General features: G+C 35.6%; 25 non-coding genes across 25 annotated transcripts; all 25 read right to left on the reverse strand.

Annotated features, from left to right (window-relative positions):
- Nucleotides 1–970: 970 nt before the first annotated feature.
- On the reverse strand, nucleotides 971–1,043 carry TRNAK-UUU (transfer RNA lysine (anticodon UUU)). Its single transcript has one exon. It is a non-coding gene; the product is annotated as a tRNA-Lys (tRNA).
- A 91-nt stretch (nucleotides 1,044–1,134) lies between these two features.
- Nucleotides 1,135–1,207, reverse strand: TRNAK-UUU (transfer RNA lysine (anticodon UUU)). The gene has a single exon. It is a non-coding gene; the product is annotated as a tRNA-Lys (tRNA).
- A 1,180-nt stretch (nucleotides 1,208–2,387) lies between these two features.
- Nucleotides 2,388–2,460, reverse strand: TRNAK-UUU (transfer RNA lysine (anticodon UUU)). Its single transcript has one exon. It is a non-coding gene; the product is annotated as a tRNA-Lys (tRNA).
- A 91-nt stretch (nucleotides 2,461–2,551) lies between these two features.
- TRNAK-UUU (transfer RNA lysine (anticodon UUU)) lies at nucleotides 2,552–2,624 on the reverse strand. Its single transcript has one exon. It is a non-coding gene; the product is annotated as a tRNA-Lys (tRNA).
- A 1,180-nt stretch (nucleotides 2,625–3,804) lies between these two features.
- TRNAK-UUU (transfer RNA lysine (anticodon UUU)) lies at nucleotides 3,805–3,877 on the reverse strand. The gene has a single exon. It is a non-coding gene; the product is annotated as a tRNA-Lys (tRNA).
- A 91-nt stretch (nucleotides 3,878–3,968) lies between these two features.
- Nucleotides 3,969–4,041, reverse strand: TRNAK-UUU (transfer RNA lysine (anticodon UUU)). The gene has a single exon. It is a non-coding gene; the product is annotated as a tRNA-Lys (tRNA).
- Nucleotides 4,042–5,221: 1,180 nt separating this feature from the next.
- TRNAE-UUC (transfer RNA glutamic acid (anticodon UUC)) lies at nucleotides 5,222–5,315 on the reverse strand. Its single transcript is given in 2 exon segments — nucleotides 5,222–5,258; nucleotides 5,278–5,315. It is a non-coding gene; the product is annotated as a tRNA-Glu (tRNA).
- A 91-nt stretch (nucleotides 5,316–5,406) lies between these two features.
- Nucleotides 5,407–5,479, reverse strand: TRNAK-UUU (transfer RNA lysine (anticodon UUU)). The gene has a single exon. It is a non-coding gene; the product is annotated as a tRNA-Lys (tRNA).
- Nucleotides 5,480–6,823: 1,344 nt separating this feature from the next.
- On the reverse strand, nucleotides 6,824–6,896 carry TRNAK-UUU (transfer RNA lysine (anticodon UUU)). Its single transcript has one exon. It is a non-coding gene; the product is annotated as a tRNA-Lys (tRNA).
- Nucleotides 6,897–8,076: 1,180 nt separating this feature from the next.
- On the reverse strand, nucleotides 8,077–8,149 carry TRNAK-UUU (transfer RNA lysine (anticodon UUU)). The gene has a single exon. It is a non-coding gene; the product is annotated as a tRNA-Lys (tRNA).
- Nucleotides 8,150–9,493: 1,344 nt separating this feature from the next.
- Nucleotides 9,494–9,566, reverse strand: TRNAK-UUU (transfer RNA lysine (anticodon UUU)). Its single transcript has one exon. It is a non-coding gene; the product is annotated as a tRNA-Lys (tRNA).
- Nucleotides 9,567–9,657: 91 nt separating this feature from the next.
- TRNAK-UUU (transfer RNA lysine (anticodon UUU)) lies at nucleotides 9,658–9,730 on the reverse strand. Its single transcript has one exon. It is a non-coding gene; the product is annotated as a tRNA-Lys (tRNA).
- Nucleotides 9,731–12,491: 2,761 nt separating this feature from the next.
- On the reverse strand, nucleotides 12,492–12,564 carry TRNAK-UUU (transfer RNA lysine (anticodon UUU)). Its single transcript has one exon. It is a non-coding gene; the product is annotated as a tRNA-Lys (tRNA).
- A 1,180-nt stretch (nucleotides 12,565–13,744) lies between these two features.
- Nucleotides 13,745–13,817, reverse strand: TRNAK-UUU (transfer RNA lysine (anticodon UUU)). Its single transcript has one exon. It is a non-coding gene; the product is annotated as a tRNA-Lys (tRNA).
- Nucleotides 13,818–13,908: 91 nt separating this feature from the next.
- Nucleotides 13,909–13,981, reverse strand: TRNAK-UUU (transfer RNA lysine (anticodon UUU)). Its single transcript has one exon. It is a non-coding gene; the product is annotated as a tRNA-Lys (tRNA).
- Nucleotides 13,982–15,177: 1,196 nt separating this feature from the next.
- Nucleotides 15,178–15,250, reverse strand: TRNAK-UUU (transfer RNA lysine (anticodon UUU)). Its single transcript has one exon. It is a non-coding gene; the product is annotated as a tRNA-Lys (tRNA).
- A 1,286-nt stretch (nucleotides 15,251–16,536) lies between these two features.
- TRNAK-UUU (transfer RNA lysine (anticodon UUU)) lies at nucleotides 16,537–16,609 on the reverse strand. The gene has a single exon. It is a non-coding gene; the product is annotated as a tRNA-Lys (tRNA).
- Nucleotides 16,610–18,117: 1,508 nt separating this feature from the next.
- On the reverse strand, nucleotides 18,118–18,190 carry TRNAK-UUU (transfer RNA lysine (anticodon UUU)). Its single transcript has one exon. It is a non-coding gene; the product is annotated as a tRNA-Lys (tRNA).
- A 1,180-nt stretch (nucleotides 18,191–19,370) lies between these two features.
- Nucleotides 19,371–19,443, reverse strand: TRNAK-UUU (transfer RNA lysine (anticodon UUU)). Its single transcript has one exon. It is a non-coding gene; the product is annotated as a tRNA-Lys (tRNA).
- A 91-nt stretch (nucleotides 19,444–19,534) lies between these two features.
- Nucleotides 19,535–19,607, reverse strand: TRNAK-UUU (transfer RNA lysine (anticodon UUU)). The gene has a single exon. It is a non-coding gene; the product is annotated as a tRNA-Lys (tRNA).
- Nucleotides 19,608–20,787: 1,180 nt separating this feature from the next.
- Nucleotides 20,788–20,860, reverse strand: TRNAK-UUU (transfer RNA lysine (anticodon UUU)). The gene has a single exon. It is a non-coding gene; the product is annotated as a tRNA-Lys (tRNA).
- A 1,285-nt stretch (nucleotides 20,861–22,145) lies between these two features.
- Nucleotides 22,146–22,218, reverse strand: TRNAK-UUU (transfer RNA lysine (anticodon UUU)). Its single transcript has one exon. It is a non-coding gene; the product is annotated as a tRNA-Lys (tRNA).
- A 91-nt stretch (nucleotides 22,219–22,309) lies between these two features.
- TRNAK-UUU (transfer RNA lysine (anticodon UUU)) lies at nucleotides 22,310–22,382 on the reverse strand. The gene has a single exon. It is a non-coding gene; the product is annotated as a tRNA-Lys (tRNA).
- Nucleotides 22,383–23,562: 1,180 nt separating this feature from the next.
- TRNAK-UUU (transfer RNA lysine (anticodon UUU)) lies at nucleotides 23,563–23,635 on the reverse strand. Its single transcript has one exon. It is a non-coding gene; the product is annotated as a tRNA-Lys (tRNA).
- Nucleotides 23,636–23,726: 91 nt separating this feature from the next.
- Nucleotides 23,727–23,799, reverse strand: TRNAK-UUU (transfer RNA lysine (anticodon UUU)). The gene has a single exon. It is a non-coding gene; the product is annotated as a tRNA-Lys (tRNA).
- Nucleotides 23,800–23,817: the final 18 nt, after the last annotated feature.

Genomic DNA, 23,817 nt, shown 5'->3' on the forward strand with positions numbered 1-23,817 from the left:
AAATGGGAAAATTTTAGTACGCAAAAATGGAAAAAGATCTGTGTTACTGAAAGTATAAACTGAGAAGTTTGACTTGTAGGACCTCTTGACAAAACACAAATGATATGCCTCTAGGTTTACAGTGCAGATCATTAGATGCCATCAATATTATCACCCTTCAAAAATGTCTTTCCATTCTAATAGATGAAGAAAATTGATTTGTTACTAGTCTAATTGAAATGCTGTGTGCCTCTCACAGTACGATGAATTTGAGTCTCTGATGAAATGTAGCCTTCCAGATTTAATTTTTAACTGTACTACTTGGCGATGAATTAATTACTGCCTAAAAATGTTAATGTCTGCCAATTGAAAAGAGATCAAGTAGAGTCCAATGTAAAATGAGGCGAAATGATTGTCCATTATGTGGATATTTGAAATGTGACAAATAATGTACAGACTTTTCTTGGCTCAAAACATATTCTCCCTAGCTCATGTGATGAGGCTAAAACGAACCTAAATACTGAAGGAAAGAAGAATTAAATAAAGTTTTGCAGTTGTAAAACATTTGTTTCTGGAGATTATTTCAGATGAAATGACATTTGCCTCTGCATATTCAATAGTTTCTTTATCATTTTAATGAGTGAAGACAATGAAACCAATAGTCCATTTAAAATTTTCATAGGAATTTGCCAGCCTGTACAGATACTCAATGAACAATGAGTATATGAAGCAACAACAATTAAAAGATGCCTGCCTCAATGGGTGATTTTCCACTTTGCAAAGTTCTCCATTTTACAAAGAACAATCTGTTTTTAAAAAGATACTCGCCTGAACCAGGATATGCCAAAGAAAATTTTCTTTGTTGAAAACGGAAAAATATTAATATTATTGATAGAATAAACTGAGAAGTTTAGCTTTTAGAGTCTCTTGATGAAATTTTTTTTCTGCATCTGAGCTTATGCTGCAGATCATTAGATACCATAAATATACACGCCCGAACAGGGACTTGAACCCTGGACCCTCAGATTAAAAGTCTGATGCTCTACCGACTGAGCTATCCAGGCTCTGATGTTCTCATTGTGCCATCCCAGAAAGTAATATTTTACTTGGAAAAGCTGTTTATTAAACGCACAACAGTATTGTTTAAAAGGATCTCGCCCGAACAGGGACTTGAACCCTGGACCCTCAGATTAAAAGTCTGATGCTCTACCGACTGAGCTATCCAGGCTCTGATGCGCTCATTGTGCCATCCCAGAAAGTAATATTTTACTTAGAAAAGCTGTTTATTAAACGCACAATAGTATTGTTTAAAAAGATCTCGCCCGAACAGGGACTTGATCCCTGGACCCTCATATTAAAAGTCTGATGCTCTACCGACTGAGCTATCCAGGCTCTGGTAGGAAAGTGATGCCAGTTTAGAAGGTTCTGCAAACTATAAAAATGGGAAAATTTTAGTACGCAAAAATGGAAAAAGATCTGTGTTACTGAAAGTATAAACTGAGAAGTTTGACTTGTAGGACCTCTTGACAAAACACAAATGATATGCCTCTAGGTTTACAGTGCAGATCATTAGATGCCATCAATATTATCACCCTTCAAAAATGTCTTTCCATTCTAATAGATGAAGAAAATTGATTTGTTACTAGTCTAATTGAAATGCTGTGTGCCTCTCACAGTACGATGAATTTGAGTCTCTGATGAAATGTAGCCTTCCAGATTTAATTTTTAACTGTACTACTTGGCGATGAATTAATTACTGCCTAAAAATGTTAATGTCTGCCAATTGAAAAGAGATCAAGTAGAGTCCAATGTAAAATGAGGCGAAATGATTGTCCATTATGTGGATATTTGAAATGTGACAAATAATGTACAGACTTTTCTTGGCTCAAAACATATTCTCCCTAGCTCATGTGATGAGGCTAAAACGAACCTAAATACTGAAGGAAAGAAGAATTAAATAAAGTTTTGCAGTTGTTAAACATTTGTTTCTGGAGATTATTTCAGATGAAATGACATTTGCCTCTGCATATTCAATAGTTTCTTTATCATTTTAATGAGTGAAGACAATGAAACCAATAGTCCATTTAAAATTTTCATAGGAATTTGCCAGCCTGTACAGATACTCAATGAACAATGAGTATATGAAGCAACAACAATTAAAAGATGCCTGCCTCAATGGGTGATTTTCCACTTTGCAAAGTTCTCCATTTTACAAAGAACAATCTGTTTTTAAAAAGATACTCGCCTGAACCAGGATATGCCAAAGAAAATTTTCTTTGTTGAAAACGGAAAAATATTAATATTATTGATAGAATAAACAGAGAAGTTTAGCTTTTAGAGTCTCTTGATAAAATTTTTTTTCTGCATCTGAGCTTATGCTGCAGATCATTAGATACCATAAATATACACGCCCGAACAGGGACTTGAACCCTGGACCCTCAGATTAAAAGTCTGATGCTCTACCGACTGAGCTATCCAGGCTCTGATGTTCTCTTTGTGCCATCCCAGAAAGTAATATTTTACTTGGAAAAGCTGTTTATTAAACGCACAACAGTATTGTTTAAAAGGATCTCGCCCGAACAGGGACTTGAACCCTGGACCCTCAGATTAAAAGTCTGATGCTCTACCGACTGAGCTATCCAGGCTCTGATGCTCTCATTGTGCCATCCCAGAAAATAATATTTTACTTAGAAAAGCTGTTTATTAAACGCACAATAGTATTGTTTAAAAAGATCTCGCCCGAACAGGGACTTGATCCCTGGACCCTCATATTAAAAGTCTGATGCTCTACCGACTGAGCTATCCAGGCTCTGGTAGGAAAGTGATGCCAGTTTAGAAGGTTCTGCAAACTATAAAAATGGGAAAATTTTAGTACGCAAAAATGGAAAAAGATCTGTGTTACTGAAAGTATAAACTGAGAAGTTTGACTTGTAGGACCTCTTGACAAAACACAAATGATATGCCTCTAGGTTTACAGTGCAGATCATTAGATGCCATCAATATTATCACCCTTCAAAAATGTCTTTCCATTCTAATAGATGAAGAAAATTGATTTGTTACTAGTCTAATTGAAATGCTGTGTGCCTCTCACAGTACGATGAATTTGAGTCTCTGATGAAATGTAGCCTTCCAGATTTAATTTTTAACTGTACTACTTGGCGATGAATTAATTACTGCCTAAAAATGTTAATGTCTGCCAATTGAAAAGAGATCAAGTAGAGTCCAATGTAAAATGAGGCGAAATGATTGTCCATTATGTGGATATTTGAAATGTGACAAATAATGTACAGACTTTTCTTGGCTCAAAACATATTCTCCCTAGCTCATGTGATGAGGCTAAAACGAACCTAAATACTGAAGGAAAGAAGAATTAAATAAAGTTTTGCAGTTGTAAAACATTTGTTTCTGGAGATTATTTCAGATGAAATGACATTTGCCTCTGCATATTCAATAGTTTCTTTATCATTTTAATGAGTGAAGACAATGAAACCAATAGTCCATTTAAAATTTTCATAGGAATTTGCCAGCCTGTACAGATACTCAATGAACAATGAGTATATGAAGCAACAACAATTAAAAGATGCCTGCCTCAATGGGTGATTTTCCACTTTGCAAAGTTCTCCATTTTACAAAGAACAATCTGTTTTTAAAAAGATACTCGCCTGAACCAGGATATGCCAAAGAAAATTTTCTTTGTTGAAAACGGAAAAATATTAATATTATTGATAGAATAAACAGAGAAGTTTAGCTTTTAGAGTCTCTTGATGAAATTTTTTTTCTGCATCTGAGCTTATGCTGCAGATCATTAGATACCATAAATATACACGCCCGAACAGGGACTTGAACCCTGGACCCTCAGATTAAAAGTCTGATGCTCTACCGACTGAGCTATCCAGGCTCTGATGTTCTCATTGTGCCATCCCAGAAAGTAATATTTTACTTGGAAAAGCTGTTTATTAAAAGCACAACAGTATTGTTTAAAAGGATCTCGCCCGAACAGGGACTTGAACCCTGGACCCTCAGATTAAAAGTCTGATGCTCTACCGACTGAGCTATCCAGGCTCTGATGCTCTCATTGTGCCATCCCAGAAAGTAATATTTTACTTAGAAAAGCTGTTTATTAAACGCACAATAGTATTGTTTAAAAAGATCTCGCCCGAACAGGGACTTGATCCCTGGACCCTCATATTAAAAGTCTGATGCTCTACCGACTGAGCTATCCAGGCTCTGGTAGGAAAGTGATGCCAGTTTAGAAGGTTCTGCAAACTATAAAAATGGGAAAATTTTAGTACGCAAAAATGGAAAAAGATCTGTGTTACTGAAAGTATAAACTGAGAAGTTTGACTTGTAGGACCTCTTGACAAAACACAAATGATATGCCTCTAGGTTTACAGTGCAGATCATTAGATGCCATCAATATTATCACCCTTCAAAAATGTCTTTCCATTCTAATAGATGAAGAAAATTGATTTGTTACTAGTCTAATTGAAATGCTGTGTGCCTCTCACAGTACGATGAATTTGAGTCTCTGATGAAATGTAGCCTTCCAGATTTAATTTTTAACTGTACTACTTGGCGATGAATTAATTACTGCCTAAAAATGTTAATGTCTGCCAATTGAAAAGAGATCAAGTAGAGTCCAATGTAAAATGAGGCGAAATGATTGTCCATTATGTGGATATTTGAAATGTGACAAATAATGTACAGACTTTTCTTGGCTCAAAACATATTCTCCCTAGCTCATGTGATGAGGCTAAAACGAACCTAAATACTGAAGGAAAGAAGAATTAAATAAAGTTTTGCAGTTGTTAAACATTTGTTTCTGGAGATTATTTCAGATGAAATGACATTTGCCTCTGCATATTCAATAGTTTCTTTATCATTTTAATGAGTGAAGACAATGAAACCAATAGTCCATTTAAAATTTTCATAGGAATTTGCCAGCCTGTACAGATACTCAATGAACAATGAGTATATGAAGCAACAACAATTAAAAGATGCCTGCCTCAATGGGTGATTTTCCACTTTGCAAAGTTCTCCATTTTACAAAGAACAATCTGTTTTTAAAAAGATACTCGCCTGAACCAGGATATGCCAAAGAAAATTTTCTTTGTTGAAAACGGAAAAATATTAATATTATTGATAGAATAAACAGAGAAGTTTAGCTTTTAGAGTCTCTTGATGAAATTTTTTTTCTGCATCTGAGCTTATGCTGCAGATCATTAGATACCATTAATATACACGCCCGAACAGGGACTTGAACCCTAGACCCTCAGACTTGAACCCTAGACCCTCAGATGAAAAGTCTGATGCTCTACCGACTGAGCTATCCAGGCTCTGATGTTCTCATTGTGCCATCCCAGAAAGTAATATTTTACTTGGAAAAGCTGTTTATTAAACGCACAACAGTATTGTTTAAAAGGATCTCGCCCGAACAGGGACTTGAACCCTGGACCCTCAGATTAAAAGTCTGATGCTCTACCGACTGAGCTATCCAGGCTCTGATGCTCTCATTGTGCCATCCCAGAAAGTAATATTTTACTTAGAAAAGCTGTTTATTAAACGCACAATAGTATTGTTTAAAAAGATCTCGCCCGAACAGGGACTTGATCCCTGGACCCTCATATTAAAAGTCTGATGCTCTACCGACTGAGCTATCCAGGCTCTGGTAGGAAAGTGATGCCAGTTTAGAAGGTTCTGCAAACTATAAAAATGGGAAAATTTTAGTACGCAAAAATGGAAAAAGATCTGTGTTACTGAAAGTATAAACTGAGAAGTTTGACTTGTAGGACCTCTTGACAAAACACAAATGATATGCCTCTAGGTTTACAGTGCAGATCATTAGATGCCATCAATATTATCACCCTTCAAAAATGTCTTTCCATTCTAATAGATGAAGAAAATTGATTTGTTACTAGTCTAATTGAAATGCTGTGTGCCTCTCACAGTACGATGAATTTGAGTCTCTGATGAAATGTAGCCTTCCAGATTTAATTTTTAACTGTACTACTTGGCGATGAATTAATTACTGCCTAAAAATGTTAATGTCTGCCAATTGAAAAGAGATCAAGTAGAGTCCAATGTAAAATGAGGCGAAATGATTGTCCATTATGTGGATATTTGAAATGTGACAAATAATGTACAGACTTTTCTTGGCTCAAAACATATTCTCCCTAGCTCATGTGATGAGGCTAAAACGAACCTAAATACTGAAGGAAAGAAGAATTAAATAAAGTTTTGCAGTTGTAAAACATTTGTTTCTGGAGATTATTTCAGATGAAATGACATTTGCCTCTGCATATTCAATAGTTTCTTTATCATTTTAATGAGTGAAGACAATGAAACCAATAGTCCATTTAAAATTTTCATAGGAATTTGCCAGCCTGTACAGATACTCAATGAACAATGAGTATATGAAGCAACAACAATTAAAAGATGCCTGCCTCAATGGGTGATTTTCCACTTTGCAAAGTTCTCCATTTTACAAAGAACAATCTGTTTTTAAAAAGATACTCGCCTGAACCAGGATATGCCAAAGAAAATTTTCTTTGTTGAAAACGGAAAAATATTAATATTATTGATAGAATAAACAGAGAAGTTTAGCTTTTAGAGTCTCTTGATGAAATTTTTTTTCTGCATCTGAGCTTATGCTGCAGATCATTAGATACCATAAATATACACGCCCGAACAGGGACTTTAACCCTGGACCCTCAGATTAAAAGTCTGATGCTCTACCGACTGAGCTATCCAGGCTCTGATGTTCTCATTGTGCCATCCCAGAAAGTAATATTTTACTTGGAAAAGCTGTTTATTAAACGCACAACAGTATTGTTTAAAAGGATCTCGCCCGAACAGGGACTTGAACCCTGGACCCTCAGATTAAAAGTCTGATGCTCTACCGACTGAGCTATCCAGGCTCTGATGCTCTCATTGTGCCATCCCAGAAAGTAATATTTTACTTAGAAAAGCTGTTTATTAAACGCACAATAGTATTGTTTAAAAAGATCTCGCCCGAACAGGGACTTGATCCCTGGACCCTCATATTAAAAGTCTGATGCTCTACCGACTGAGCTATCCAGGCTCTGGTAGGAAAGTGATGCCAGTTTAGAAGGTTCTGCAAACTATAAAAATGGGAAAATTTTAGTACGCAAAAATGGAAAAAGATCTGTGTTACTGAAAGTATAAACTGAGAAGTTTGACTTGTAGGACCTCTTGACAAAACACAAATGATATGCCTCTAGGTTTACAGTGCAGATCATTAGATGCCATCAATATTATCACCCTTCAAAAATGTCTTTCCATTCTAATAGATGAAGAAAATTGATTTGTTACTAGTCTAATTGAAATGCTGTGTGCCTCTCACAGTACGATGAATTTGAGTCTCTGATGAAATGTAGCCTTCCAGATTTAATTTTTAACTGTACTACTTGGCGATGAATTAATTACTGCCTAAAAATGTTAATGTCTGCCAATTGAAAAGAGATCAAGTAGAGTCCAATGTAAAATGAGGCGAAATGATTGTCCATTATGTGGATATTTGAAATGTGACAAATAATGTACAGACTTTTCTTGGCTCAAAACATATTCTCCCTAGCTCATGTGATGAGGCTAAAACGAACCTAAATACTGAAGGAAAGAAGAATTAAATAAAGTTTTGCAGTTGTAAAACATTTGTTTCTGGAGATTATTTCAGATGAAATGACATTTGCCTCTGCATATTCAATAGTTTCTTTATCATTTTAATGAGTGAAGACAATGAAACCAATAGTCCATTTAAAATTTTCATAGGAATTTGCCAGCCTGTACAGATACTCAATGAACAATGAGTATATGAAGCAACAACAATTAAAAGATGCCTGCCTCAATGGGTGATTTTCCACTTTGCAAAGTTCTCCATTTTACAAAGAACAATCTGTTTTTAAAAAGATACTCGCCTGAACCAGGATATGCCAAAGAAAATTTTCTTTGTTGAAAACGGAAAAATATTAATATTATTGATAGAATAAACAGAGAAGTTTAGCTTTTAGAGTCTCTTGATGAAATTTTTTTTCTGCATCTGAGCTTATGCTGCAGATCATTAGATACCATAAATATACACGCCCGAACAGGGACTTGAACCCTGGACCCTCAGATTAAAAGTCTGATGCTCTACCGACTGAGCTATCCAGGCTCTGATGTTCTCATTGTGCCATCCCAGAAAGTAATATTTTACTTGGAAAAGCTGTTTATTAAACGCACAACAGTATTGTTTAAAAGGATCTCGCCCGAACAGGGACTTGAACCCTGGACCCTCAGATTAAAAGTCTGATGCTCTACTGACTGAGCTATCCAGGCTCTGATGCTCTCATTGTGCCATCCCAGAAAGTAATATTTTACTTAGAAAAGCTGTTTATTAAACGCACAATAGTATTGTTTAAAAAGATCTCGCCCGAACAGGGACTTGATCCCTGGACCCTCATATTAAAAGTCTGATGCTCTACCGACTGAGCTATCCAGGCTCTGGTAGGAAAGTGATGCCAGTTTAGAAGGTTCTGCAAACTATAAAAATGGGAAAATTTTAGTACGCAAAAATGGAAAAAGATCTGTGTTACTGAAAGTATAAACTGAGAAGTTTGACTTGTAGGACCTCTTGACAAAACACAAATGATATGCCTCTAGGTTTACAGTGCAGATCATTAGATGCCATCAATATTATCACCCTTCAAAAATGTCTTTCCATTCTAATAGATGAAGAAAATTGATTTGTTACTAGTCTAATTGAAATGCTGTGTGCCTCTCACAGTACGATGAATTTGAGTCTCTGATGAAATGTAGCCTTCCAGATTTAATTTTTAACTGTACTACTTGGCGATGAATTAATTACTGCCTAAAAATGTTAATGTCTGCCAATTGAAAAGAGATCAAGTAGAGTCCAATGTAAAATGAGGCGAAATGATTGTCCATTATGTGGATATTTGAAATGTGACAAATAATGTACAGACTTTTCTTGGCTCAAAACATATTCTCCCTAGCTCATGTGATGAGGCTAAAACGAACCTAAATACTGAAGGAAAGAAGAATTAAATAAAGTTTTGCAGTTGTAAAACATTTGTTTCTGGAGATTATTTCAGATGAAATGACATTTGCCTCTGCATATTCAATAGTTTCTTTATCATTTTAATGAGTGAAGACAATGAAACCAATAGTCCATTTAAAATTTTCATAGGAATTTGCCAGCCTGTACAGATACTCAATGAACAATGAGTATATGAAGCAACAACAATTAAAAGATGCCTGCCTCAATGGGTGATTTTCCACTTTGCAAAGTTCTCCATTTTACAAAGAACAATCTGTTTTTAAAAAGATACTCGCCTGAACCAGGATATGCCAAAGAAAATTTTCTTTGTTGAAAACGGAAAAATATTAATATTATTGATAGAATAAACTGAGAAGTTTAGCTTTTAGAGTCTCTTGATGAAATTTTTTTTCTGCATCTGAGCTTATGCTGCAGATCATTAGATACCATAAATATACACGCCCGAACAGGGACTTGAACCCTGGACCCTCAGATTAAAAGTCTGATGCTCTACCGACTGAGCTATCCAGGCTCTGATGTTCTCATTGTGCCATCCCAGAAAGTAATATTTTACTTGGAAAAGCTGTTTATTAAACGCACAACAGTATTGTTTAAAAGGATCTCGCCCGAACAGGGACTTGAACCCTGGACCCTCAGATTAAAAGTCTGATGCTCTACCGACTGAGCTATCCAGGCTCTGATGCTCTCATTGTGCCATCCCAGAAAGTAATATTTTACTTAGAAAAGCTGTTTATTAAACACACAATAGTATTGTTTAAAAAGATCTCGCCCGAACAGGGACTTGATCCCTGGACCCTCATATTAAAAGTCTGATGCTCTACCGACTGAGCTATCCAGGCTCTGGTAGGAAAGTGATGCCAGTTTAGAAGGTTCTGCAAACTATAAAAATGGGAAAATTTTAGTACGCAAAAATGGAAAAAGATCTGTGTTACTGAAAGTATAAACTGAGAAGTTTGACTTGTAGGACCTCTTGACAAAACACAAATGATATGCCTCTAGGTTTACAGTGCAGATCATTAGATGCCATCAATATTATCACCCTTCAAAAATGTCTTTCCATTCTAATAGATGAAGAAAATTGATTTGTTACTAGTCTAATTGAAATGCTGTGTGCCTCTCACAGTACGATGAATTTGAGTCTCTGATGAAATGTAGCCTTCCAGATTTAATTTTTAACTGTACTACTTGGCGATGAATTAATTACTGCCTAAAAATGTTAATGTCTGCCAATTGAAAAGAGATCAAGTAGAGTCCAATGTAAAATGAGGCGAAATGATTGTCCATTATGTGGATATTTGAAATGTGACAAATAATGTACAGACTTTTCTTGGCTCAAAACATATTCTCCCTAGCTCATGTGATGAGGCTAAAACGAACCTAAATACTGAAGGAAAGAAGAATTAAATAAAGTTTTGCAGTTGTAAAACATTTGTTTCTGGAGATTATTTCAGATGAAATGACATTTGCCTCTGCATATTCAATAGTTTCTTTATCATTTTAATGAGTGAAGACAATGAAACCAATAGTCCATTTAAAATTTTCATAGGAATTTGCCAGCCTGTACAGATACTCAATGAACAATGAGTATATGAAGCAACAACAATTAAAAGATGCCTGCCTCAATGGGTGATTTTCCACTTTGCAAAGTTCTCCATTTTACAAAGAACAATCTGTTTTTAAAAAGATACTCCCCTGAACCAGGATATGCCAAAGAAAATTTTCTTTGTTGAAAACGGAAAAATATTAATATTATTGATAGAATAAACAGAGAAGTTTAGCTTTTAGAGTCTCTTGATGAAATTTTTTTTCTGCATCTGAGCTTATGCTGCAGATCATTAGATACCATAAATATACACGCCCGAACAGGGACTTTAACCCTGGACCCTCAGATTAAAAGTCTGATGCTCTACCGACTGAGCTATCCAGGCTCTGATGTTCTCATTGTGCCATCCCAGAAAGTAATATTTTACTTGGAAAAGCTGTTTATTAAACGCACAACAGTATTGTTTAAAAGGATCTCGCCCGAATAGGGACTTGAACCCTGGACCCTCAGATTAAAAGTCTGATGCTCTACCGACTGAGCTATCCAGGCTCTGATGCTCTCATTGTGCCATCCCAGAAAGTAATATTTTACTTAGAAAAGCTGTTTATTAAACGCACAATAGTATTGTTTAAAAAGATCTCGCCCGAACAGGGACTTGATCCCTGGACCCTCATATTAAAAGTCTGATGCTCTACCGACTGAGCTATCCAGGCTCTGGTAGGAAAGTGATGCCAGTTTAGAAGGTTCTGCAAACTATAAAAATGGGAAAATTTTAGTACGCAAAAATGGAAAAAGATCTGTGTTACTGAAAGTATAAACTGAGAAGTTTGACTTGTAGGACCTCTTGACAAAACACAAATGATATGCCTCTAGGTTTACAGTGCAGATCATTAGATGCCATCAATATTATCACCCTTCAAAAATGTCTTTCCATTCTAATAGATGAAGAAAATTGATTTGTTACTAGTCTAATTGAAATGCTGTGTGCCTCTCACAGTACGATGAATTTGAGTCTCTGATGAAATGTAGCCTTCCAGATTTAATTTTTAACTGTACTACTTGGCGATGAATTAATTACTGCCTAAAAATGTTAATGTCTGCCAATTGAAAAGAGATCAAGTAGAGTCCAATGTAAAATGAGGCGAAATGATTGTCCATTATGTGGATATTTGAAATGTGACAAATAATGTACAGACTTTTCTTGGCTCAAAACATATTCTCCCTAGCTCATGTGATGAGGCTAAAACGAACCTAAATACTGAAGGAAAGAAGAATTAAATAAAGTTTTGCAGTTGTAAAACATTTGTTTCTGGAGATTATTTCAGATGAAATGACATTTGCCTCTGCATATTCAATAGTTTCTTTATCATTTTAATGAGTGAAGACAATGAAACCAATAGTCCATTTAAAATTTTCATAGGAATTTGCCAGCCTGTACAGATACTCAATGAACAATGAGTATATGAAGCAACAACAATTAAAAGATGCCTGCCTCAATAGGTGATTTTCCACTTTGCAAAGTTCTCCATTTTACAAAGAACAATCTGTTTTTAAAAAGATACTCGCCTGAACCAGGATATGCCAAAGAAAATTTTCTTTGTTGAAAACGGAAAAATATTAATATTATTGATAGAATAAACAGAGAAGTTTAGCTTCTAGAGTCTCTTGATGAAATTTTTTTTCTGCATCTGAGCTTATGCTGCAGATCATTAGATACCATAAATATACACGCCCGAACAGGGACTTTAACCCTGGACCCTCAGATTAAAAGTCTGATGCTCTACCGACTGAGCTATCCAGGCTCTGATGTTCTCATTGTGCCATCCCAGAAAGTAATATTTTACTTGGAAAAGCTGTTTATTAAACGCACAACAGTATTGTTTAAAAGGATCTCGCCCGAACAGGGACTTGAACCCTGGACCCTCAGATTAAAAGTCTGATGCTCTACCGACTGAGCTATCCAGGCTCTGATGCTCTCATTGTGCCATCCCAGAAAGTAATATTTTACTTAGAAAAGCTGTTTATTAAACGCACAATAGTATTGTTTAAAAAGATCTCGCCCGAACAGGGACTTGATCCCTGGACCCTCATATTAAAAGTCTGATGCTCTACCGACTGAGCTATCCAGGCTCTGGTAGGAAAGTGATGCCAGTTTAGAAGGTTCTGCAAACTATAAAAATGGGAAAATTTTAGTACGCAAAAATGGAAAAAGATCTGTGTTACTGAAAGTATAAACTGAGAAGTTTGACTTGTAGGACCTCTTGACAAAACACAAATGATATGCCTCTAGGTTTACAGTGCAGATCATTAGATGCCATCAATATTATCACCCTTCAAAAATGTCTTTCCATTCTAATAGATGAAGAAAATTGATTTGTTACTAGTCTAATTGAAATGCTGTGTGCCTCTCACAGTACGATGAATTTGAGTCTCTGATGAAATGTAGCCTTCCAGATTTAATTTTTAACTGTACTACTTGGCGATGAATTAATTACTGCCTAAAAATGTTAATGTCTGCCAATTGAAAAGAGATCAAGTAGAGTCCAATGTAAAATGAGGCGAAATGATTGTCCATTATGTGGATATTTGAAATGTGACAAATAATGTACAGACTTTTCTTGGCTCAAAACATATTCTCCCTAGCTCATGTGATGAGGCTAAAACGAACCTAAATACTGAAGGAAAGAAGAATTAAATAAAGTTTTGCAGTTGTAAAACATTTGTTTCTGGAGATTATTTCAGATAAAATGACATTTGCCTCTGCATATTCAATAGTTTCTTTATCATTTTAATGAGTGAAGACAATGAAACCAATAGTCCATTTAAAATTTTCATAGGAATTTGCCAGCCTGTACAGATACTCAATGAACAATGAGTATATGAAGCAACAACAATTAAAAGATGCCTGCCTCAATGGGTGATTTTCCACTTTGCAAAGTTCTCCATTTTACAAAGAACAATCTGTTTTTAAAAAGATACTCGCCTGAACCAGGATATGCCAAAGAAAATTTTCTTTGTTGAAAACGGAAAAATATTAATATTTTTGATAGAATAAACAGAGAAGTTTAGCTTTTAGAGTCTGTTGATGAAATTTTTTTTCTGCATCTGAGCTTATGCTGCAGATCATTAGATACCATAAATATACACGCCCGAACAGGGACTTGAACCCTGGACCCTCAGATTAAAAGTCTGATGCTCTACCGACTGAGCTATCCAGGCTCTGATGTTCTCATTGTGCCATCCCAGAAAGTAATATTTTACTTGGAAAAGCTGTTTATTAAACGCACAACAGTATTGTTTAAACGGATCTCGCCCGAACAGGGACTTGAACCCTGGACCCTCAGATTAAAAGTCTGATGCTCTACCGACTGAGCTATCCAGGCTCTGATGCTCTCATTGTGCCATCCCAGAAAGTAATATTTTACTTAGAAAAGCTGTTTATTAAACGCACAATAGTATTGTTTAAAAAGATCTCGCCCGAACAGGGACTTGATCCCTGGACCCTCATTAAAAGTATTAAAAGTATTAAAAGTCTGATGCTCTACCGACTGAGCTATCCAGGCTCTGGTAGGAAAGTGATGCCAGTTTAGAAGGTTCTGCAAACTATAAAAATGGGAAAATTTTAGTACGCAAAAATGGAAAAAGATCTGTGTTACTGAAAGTATAAACTGAGAAGTTTGACTTGTAGGACCTCTTGACAAAACACAAATGATATGCCTCTAGGTTTACAGTGCAGATCATTAGATGCCATCAATATTATCACCCTTCAAAAATGTCTTTCCATTCTAATAGATGAAGAAAATTGATTTGTTACTAGTCTAATTGAAATGCTGTGTGCCTCTCACAGTACGATGAATTTGAGTCTCTGATGAAATGTAGCCTTCCAGATTTAATTTTTAACTGTACTACTTGGCGATGAATTAATTACTGCCTAAAAATGTTAATGTCTGCCAATTGAAAAGAGATCAAGTAGAGTCCAATGTAAAATGAGGCGAAATGATTGTCCATTATGTGGATATTTGAAATGTGACAAATAATGTACAGACTTTTCTTGGCTCAAAACATATTCTCCCTAGCTCATGTGATGAGGCTAAAACGAACCTAAATACTGAAGGAAAGAAGAATTAAATAAAGTTTTGCAGTTGTAAAACATTTGTTTCTGGAGATTATTTCAGATGAAATGACATTTGCCTCTGCATATTCAATAGTTTCTTTATCATTTTAATGAGTGAAGACAATGAAACCAATAGTCCATTTAAAATTTTCATAGGAATTTGCCAGCCTGTACAGATACTCAATGAACAATGAGTATATGAAGCAACAACAATTAAAAGATGCCTGCCTCAATGGGTGATTTTCCACTTTGCAAAGTTCTCCATTTTACAAAGAACAATCTGTTTTTAAAAAGATACTCGCCTGAACCAGGATATGCCAAAGAAAATTTTCTTTGTTGAAAACGGAAAAATATTAATATTATTGATAGAATAAACAGAGAAGTTTAGCTTTTAGAGTCTCTTGATGAAATTTTTTTTCTGCATCTGAGCTTATGCTGCAGATCATTAGATACCATAAATATACACGCCCGAACAGGGACTTGAACCCTGGACCCTCAGATTAAAAGTCTGATGCTCTACCGACTGAGCTATCCAGGCTCTGATGTTGTCATTGTGCCATCCCAGAAAGTAATATTTTACTTGGAAAAGCTGTTTATTAAACGCACAACAGTATTGTTTAAAAGGATCTCGCCCGAACAGGGACTTGAACCCTGGACCCTCAGATTAAAAGTCTGATGCTCTAAAAGTCTGAAGCTGTTTATTAAACGCACAATAGTATTGTTTAAAAAGATCTCGCCCGAACAGGGACTTGATCCCTGGACCCTCATATTAAAAGTCTGATGCTCTACCGACTGAGCTATCCAGGCTCTGGTAGGAAAGTGATGCCAGTTTAGAAGGTTCTGCAAACTATAAAAATGGGAAAATTTTAGTACGCAAAAATGGAAAAAGATCTGTGTTACTGAAAGTATAAACTGAGAAGTTTGACTTGTAGGACCTCTTGACAAAACACAAATGATATGCCTCTAGGTTTACAGTGCAGATCATTAGATGCCATCAATATTATCACCCTTCAAAAAATGTCTTTCCATTCTAATAGATGAAGAAAATTGATTTGTTACTAGTCTAATTGAAATGCTGTGTGCCTCTCACAGTACGATGAATTTGAGTCTCTGATGAAATGTAGCCTTCCAGATTTAATTTTTAACTGTACTACTTGGCGATGAATTAATTACTGCCTAAAAATGTTAATGTCTGCCAATTGAAAAGAGATCAAGTAGAGTCCAATGTAAAATGAGGCGAAATGATTGTCCATTATGTGGATATTTGAAATGTGACAAATAATGTACAGACTTTTCTTGGCTCAAAACATATTCTCCCTAGCTCATGTGATGAGGCTAAAACGAACCTAAATACTGAAGGAAAGAAGAATTAAATAAAGTTTTGCAGTTGTAAAACATTTGTTTCTGGAGATTATTTCAGATGAAATGACATTTGCCTCTGCATATTCAATAGTTTCTTTATCATTTTAATGAGTGAAGACAATGAAACCAATAGTCCATTTAAAATTTTCATAGGAATTTGCCAGCCTGTACAGATACTCAATGAACAATGAGTATATGAAGCAACAACAATTAAAAGATGCCTGCCTCAATGGGTGATTTTCCACTTTGCAAAGTTCTCCATTTTACAAAGAACAATCTGTTTTTAAAAAGATACTCGCCTGAACCAGGATATGCCAAAGAAAATTTTCTTTGTTGAAAACGGAAAAATATTAATATTATTGATAGAATAAACAGAGAAGTTTAGCTTTTAGAGTCTCTTGATGAAATTTTTTTTCTGCATCTGAGCTTATGCTGCAGATCATTAGATACCATAAATATACACGCCCGAACAGGGACTTGAACCCTGGACCCTCAGATTAAAAGTCTGATGCTCTACCGACTGAGCTATCCAGGCTCTGATGTTCTCATTGTGCCATCCCAGAAAGTAATATTTTACTTGGAAAAGCTGTTTATTAAACGCACAACAGTATTGTTTAAAAGGATCTCGCCCGAACAAGGCCTTGAACCCTGGACCCTCAGATTAAAAGTCTGATGCTCTACCGACTGAGCTATCCAGGCTCTGATGCTCTCATTGTGCCATCCCAGAAAGTAATATTTTACTTAGAAAAGCTGTTTATTAAACGCACAATAGTATTGTTTAAAAAGATCTCGCCCGAACAGGGACTTGATCCCTGGACCCTCATATTAAAAGTCTGATGCTCTACCGACTGAGCTATCCAGGCTCTGGTAGGAAAGTGATGCCAGTTTAGAAGGTTTTGCAAACTATAAAAATGGGAAAATTTTAGTACGCAAAAATGGAAAAAGATCTGTGTTACTGAAAGTATAAACTGAGAAGTTTGACTTGTAGGACCTCTTGACAAAACACAAATGATATGCCTCTAGGTTTACAGTGCAGATCATTAGATGCCATCAATATTATCACCCTTCAAAAATGTCTTTCCATTCTAATAGATGAAGAAAATTGATTTGTTACTAGTCTAATTGAAATGCTGTGTGCCTCTCACAGTACGATGAATTTGAGTCTCTGATGAAATGTAGCCTTCCAGATTTAATTTTTAACTGTACTACTTGGCGATGAATTAATTACTGCCTAAAAATGTTAATGTCTGCCAATTGAAAAGAGATCAAGTAGAGTCCAATGTAAAATGAGGCGAAATGATTGTCCATTATGTGGATATTTGAAATGTGACAAATAATGTACAGACTTTTCTTGGCTCAAAACATATTCTCCCTAGCTCATGTGATGAGGCTAAAACGAACCTAAATACTGAAGGAAAGAAGAATTAAATAAAGTTTTGCAGTTGTAAAACATTTGTTTCTGGAGATTATTTCAGATGAAATGACATTTGCCTCTGCATATTCAATAGTTTCTTTATCATTTTAATGAGTGAAGACAATGAAACCAATAGTCCATTTAAAATTTTCATAGGAATTTGCCAGCCTGTACAGATACTCAATGAACAATGAGTATATGAAGCAACAACAATTAAAAGATGCCTGCCTCAATGGGTGATTTTCCACTTTGCAAAGTTCTCCATTTTACAAAGAACAATCTGTTTTTAAAAAGATACTCGCCTGAACCAGGATATGCCAAAGAAAATTTTCTTTGTTGAAAACGGAAAAATATTAATATTATTGATAGAATAAACAGAGAAGTTTAGCTTTTAGAGTCTCTTGATGAAATTTTTTTTCTGCATCTGAGTTTATGCTGCAGATCATTAGATACCATAAATATACACGCCCGAACAGGGACTTGAACCCTGGACCCTCAGATTAAAAGTCTGATGCTCTACCATCTGAGCTATCCAGGCTCTGATGTTCTCATTGTGCCATCCCAGAAAGTAATATTTTACTTGGAAAAGCTGTTTATTAAACGCACAACAGTATTGTTTAAAAGGATCTCGCCCGAACAGGGACTTGAACCCTGGACCCTCAGATTAAAAGTCTGATGCTCTACCGACTGAGCTATCCAGGCTCTGATGCTCTCATTGTGCCATCCCAGAAAGTAATATTTTACTTAGAAAAGCTGTTTATTAAACGCACAATAGTATTGTTTAAAAAGATCTCGCCCGAACAGGGACTTGATCCCTGGACCCTCATATTAAAAGTCTGATGCTCTACCGACTGAGCTATCCAGGCTCTGGTAGGAAAGTGATGCCAGTTTAGAAGGTTCTGCAAACTATAAAAATGGGAAAATTTTAGTACGCAAAAATGGAAAAAGATCTGTGTTACTGAAAGTATAAACTGAGAAGTTTGACTTGTAGGACCTCTTGACAAAACACAAATGATATGCCTCTAGGTTTACAGTGCAGATCATTAGATGCCATCAATATTATCACCCTTCAAAAATGTCTTTCCATTCTAATAGATGAAGAAAATTGATTTGTTACTAGTCTAATTGAAATGCTGTGTGCCTCTCACAGTACGATGAATTTGAGTCTCTGATGAAATGTAGCCTTCCAGATTTAATTTTTAACTGTACTACTTGGCGATGAATTAATTACTGCCTAAAAATGTTAATGTCTGCCAATTGAAAAGAGATCAAGTAGAGTCCAATGTAAAATGAGGCGAAATGATTGTCCATTATGTGGATATTTGAAATGTGACAAATAATGTACAGACTTTTCTTGGCTCAAAACATATTCTCCCTAGCTCATGTGATGAGGCTAAAACGAACCTAAATACTGAAGGAAAGAAGAATTAAATAAAGTTTTGCAGTTGTAAAACATTTGTTTCTGGAGATTATTTCAGATGAAATGACATTTGCCTCTGCATATTCAACAGTTTCTTTATCATTTTAATGAGTGAAGACAATGAAACCAATAGTCCATTTAAAATTTTCATAGGAATTTGCCAGCCTGTACAGATACTCAATGAACAATGAGTATATGAAGCAACAACAATTAAAAGATGCCTGCCTCAATGGGTGATTTTCCACTTTGCAAAGTTCTCCATTTTACAAAGAACAATCTGTTTTTAAAAAGATACTCGCCTGAACCAGGATATGCCAAAGAAAATTTTCTTTGTTGAAAACGGAAAAATATTAATATTATTGATAGAATAAACAGAGAAGTTTAGCTTTTAGAGTCTCTTGATGAAATTTTTTTTCTGCATCTGAGCTTATGCTGCAGATCATTAGATACCATAAATATACACGCCCGAACAGGGACTTGAACCCTGGACCCTCAGATTAAAAGTCTGATGCTCTACCGACTGAGCTATCCAGGCTCTGATGTTCTCATTGTGCCATCCCAGAAAGTAATATTTTACTTGGAAAAGCTGTTTATTAAACGCACAACAGTATTGTTTAAAAGGATCTCGCCCGAACAGGGACTTGAACCCTGGACCCTCAGATTAAAAGTCTGATGCTCTACCGACTGAGCTATCCAGGCTCTGATGCTCTCATTGTGCCATCCCAGAAAGTAATATTTTACTTAGAAAAGCTGTTTATTAAACGCACAATAGTATTGTTTAAAAAGATCTCGCCCGAACAGGGACTTGATCCCTGGACCCTCATATTAAAAGTCTGATGTTCTACCGACTGAGCTATCCAGGCTCCGGTAGGAAAGTGATGCCAGTTTAGAAGGTTCTGCAAACTATAAAAATGGGAAAATTTTAGTACGCAAAAATGGAAAAAGATCTGTGTTACTGAAAGTATAAACTGAGAAGTTTGACTTGTAGGACCTCTTGACAAAACACAAATGATATGCCTCTAGGTTTACAGTGCAGATCATTAGATGCCATCAATATTATCACCCTTCAAAAATGTCTTTCCATTCTAATAGATGAAGAAAATTGATTTGTTACTAGTCTAATTGAAATGCTGTGTGCCTCTCACAGTACGATGAATTTGAGTCTCTGATGAAATGTAGCCTTCCAGATTTAATTTTTAACTGTACTACTTGGCGATGAATTAATTACTGCCTAAAAATGTTAATGTCTGCCAATTGAAAAGAGATCAAGTAGAGTCCAATGTAAAATGAGGCGAAATGATTGTCCATTATGTGGATATTTGAAATGTGACAAATAATGTACAGACTGTTCTTGGCTCAAAACATATTCTCCCTAGCTCATGTGATGAGGCTAAAACGAACCTAAATACTGAAGGAAAGAAGAATTAAATAAAGTTTTGCAGTTGTAAAACATTTGTTTCTGGAGATTATTTCAGATGAAATGACATTTGCCTCTGCATATTCAATAGTTTCTTTATCATTTTAATGAGTGAAGACAATGAAACCAATAGTCCATTTAAAATTTTCATAGGAATTTGCCAGCCTGTACAGATACTCAATGAACAATGAGTATATGAAGCAACAACAATTAAAAGATGCCTGCCTCAATGGGTGATTTTCCACTTTGCAAAGTTCTCCATTTTACAAAGAACAATCTGTTTTTAAAAAGATACTCGCCTGAACCAGGATATGCCAAAGAAAATTTTCTTTGTTGAAAACGGAAAAATATTAATATTATTGATAGAATAAACAGAGAAGTTTAGCTTTTAGAGTCTCTTGATGAAATTTTTTTTCTGCATCTGAGTTTATGCTGCAGATCATTAGATACCATCAATATACACGCCCGAACAGGGGCTTGAACCCTGGACCCTCAGATTAAAAGTCTGATGCTCTACCAACTGAGCTATCCAGGCTCTGATGTTCTCATTGTGCCATCCCAGAAAGTAATATTTTACTTGGAAAAGCTGGTTATTAAACGGACAACAGTATTGTTTAAAAGGATCTCGCCCGAACAGGGACTTGAACCCTGGACCCTCAGATTAAAAGTCTGATGCTCTAAAAGTCTGAAGCTGTTTATTAAACGCACAATAGTATTGTTTAAAAAGATCTCGCCCGAACAGGGACTTGATCCCTGGACCCTCATATTAAAAGTCTGATGCTCTACCGACTGAGCTATCCAGGCTCTGGTAGGAAAGTGATGCCAGTTTAGAAGGTTCTGCAAACTATAAAAATGGGAAAATTTTAGTACGCAAAAATGGAAAAAGATCTGTGTTACTGAAAGTATAAACTGAGAAGTTTGACTTGTAGGACCTCTTGACAAAACACAAATGATATGCCTCTAGGTTTACAGTGCAGATCATTAGATGCCATCAATATTATCACCCTTCAAAAATGTCTTTCCATTCTAATAGATGAAGAAAATTGATTTGTTACTAGTCTAATTGAAATGCTGTGTGCCTCTCACAGTACGATGAATTTGAGTCTCTGATGAAATGTAGCCTTCCAGATTTAATTTTTAACTGTACTACTTGGCGATGAATTAATTACTGCCTAAAAATGTTAATGTCTGCCAATTGAAAAGAGATCAAGTAGAGTCCAATGTAAAATGAGGCGAAATGATTGTCCATTATGTGGATATTTGAAATGTGACAAATAATGTACAGACTTTTCTTGGCTCAAAACATATTCTCCCTAGCTCATGTGATGAGGCTAAAACGAACCTAAATACTGAAGGAAAGAAGAATTAAATAAAGTTTTGCAGTTGTAAAACATTTGTTTCTGGAGATTATTTCAGATGAAATGACATTTGCCTCTGCATATTCAATAGTTTCTTTATCATTTTAATGAGTGAAGACAATGAAACCAATAGTCCATTTAAAATTTTCATAGGAATTTGCCAGCCTGTACAGATACTCAATGAACAATGAGTATATGAAGCAACAACAATTAAAAGATGCCTGCCTCAATGGGTGATTTTCCACTTTGCAAAGTTCTCCATTTTACAAAGAACAATCTGTTTTTAAAAAGATACTCGCCTGAACCAGGATATGCCAAAGAAAATTTTCTTTGTTGAAAACGGAAAAATATTAATATTATTGATAGAATAAACAGAGAAGTTTAGCTTTTAGAGTCTCTTGATGAAATTTTTTTTCTGCATCTGAGCTTATGCTGCAGATCATTAGATACCATAAATATACACGCCCGAACAGGGACTTGAACCCTGGACCCTCAGATTAAAAGTCTGATGCTCTACCGACTGAGCTATCCAGGCTCTGATGTTCTCATTATGCCATCCCAGAAAGTAATATTTTACTTGGAAAAGCTGTTTATTAAACGCACAACAGTATTGTTTAAAAGGATCTCGCCCGAACAGGGACTTGAACCCTGGACCCTCAGATTAAAAGTCTGATGCTCTACCGACTGAGCTATCCAGGCTCTGATGCTCTTATTGTGCCATCCCAGAAAGTAATATTTTACTTAGAAAAGCTGTTTATTAAACGCACAATAGTATTGTTTAAAAAGATCTCGCCCGAACAGGGACTTGATCCCTGGACCCTCATATTAAAAGTCTGATGCTCTACCGACTGAGCTATCCAGGCTCTGGTAGGAAAGTGATGCCAGTTTAGAAGGTTCTGCAAACTATAAAAATGGGAAAATTTTAGTACGCAAAAATGGAAAAAGATCTGTGTTACTGAAAGTATAAACTGAGAAGTTTGACTTGTAGGACCTCTTGACAAAACACAAATGATATGCCTCTAGGTTTACAGTGCAGATCATTAGATGCCATCAATATTATCACCCTTCAAAAATGTCTTTCCATTCTAATAGATGAAGAAAATTGATTTGTTACTAGTCTAATTGAAATGCTGTGTGCCTCTCACAGTACGATGAATTTGAGTCTCTGATGAAATGTAGCCTTCCAGATTTAATTTTTAACTGTACTACTTGGCGATGAATTAATTACTGCCTAAAAATGTTAATGTCTGCCAATTGAAAAGAGATCAAGTAGAGTCCAATGTAAAATGAGGCGAAATGATTGTCCATTATGTGGATATTTGAAATGTGACAAATAATGTACAGACTTTTCTTGGCTCAAAACATATTCTCCCTAGCTCATGTGATGAGGCTAAAACGAACCTAAATACTGAAGGAAAGAAGAATTAAATAAAGTTTTGCAGTTGTAAAACATTTGTTTCTGGAGATTATTTCAGATGAAATGACATTTGCCTCTGCATATTCAATAGTTTCTTTATCATTTTAATGAGTGAAGACAATGAAACCAATAGTCCATTTAAAATTTTTATAGGAATTTGCCAGCCTGTACAGATACTCAATGAACAATGAGTATATGAAGCAACAACAATTAAAAGATGCCTGCCTCAATGGGTGATTTTCCACTTTGCAAAGTTCTCCATTTTATAAAGAACAATCTGTTTTTAAAAAGATACTCGCCTGAACCAGGATATGCCAAAGAAAATTTTCTTTGTTGAAAACGGAAAAATATTAATATTATTGATAGAATAAACAGAGAAGTTTAGCTTTTAGAGTCTCTTGATGAAATTTTTTTTCTGCATCTGAGCTTATGCTGCAGATCATTAGATACCATAAATATACACGCCCGAACAGGGACTTGAACCCTGGACCCTCAGATTAAAAGTCTGATGCTCTACCGACTGAGCTATCCAGGCTCTGATGTTCTCATTATGCCATCCCAGAAAGTAATATTTTACTTGGAAAAGCTGTTTATTAAACGCACAACAGTATTGTTTAAAAGGATCTCGCCCGAACAGGGACTTGAACCCTGGACCCTCAGATTAAAAGTCTGATGCTCTACCGACTGAGCTATCCAGGCTCTGATGCTCTCATTGTG

Source organism: Crinia signifera, chromosome 1, assembly GCF_055691185.1.
Source record: "Crinia signifera chromosome 1, ASM5569118v1, whole genome shotgun sequence".
In the NCBI taxonomy this organism is placed as follows: Eukaryota; Metazoa; Chordata; class Amphibia; order Anura; family Myobatrachidae; genus Crinia; species Crinia signifera.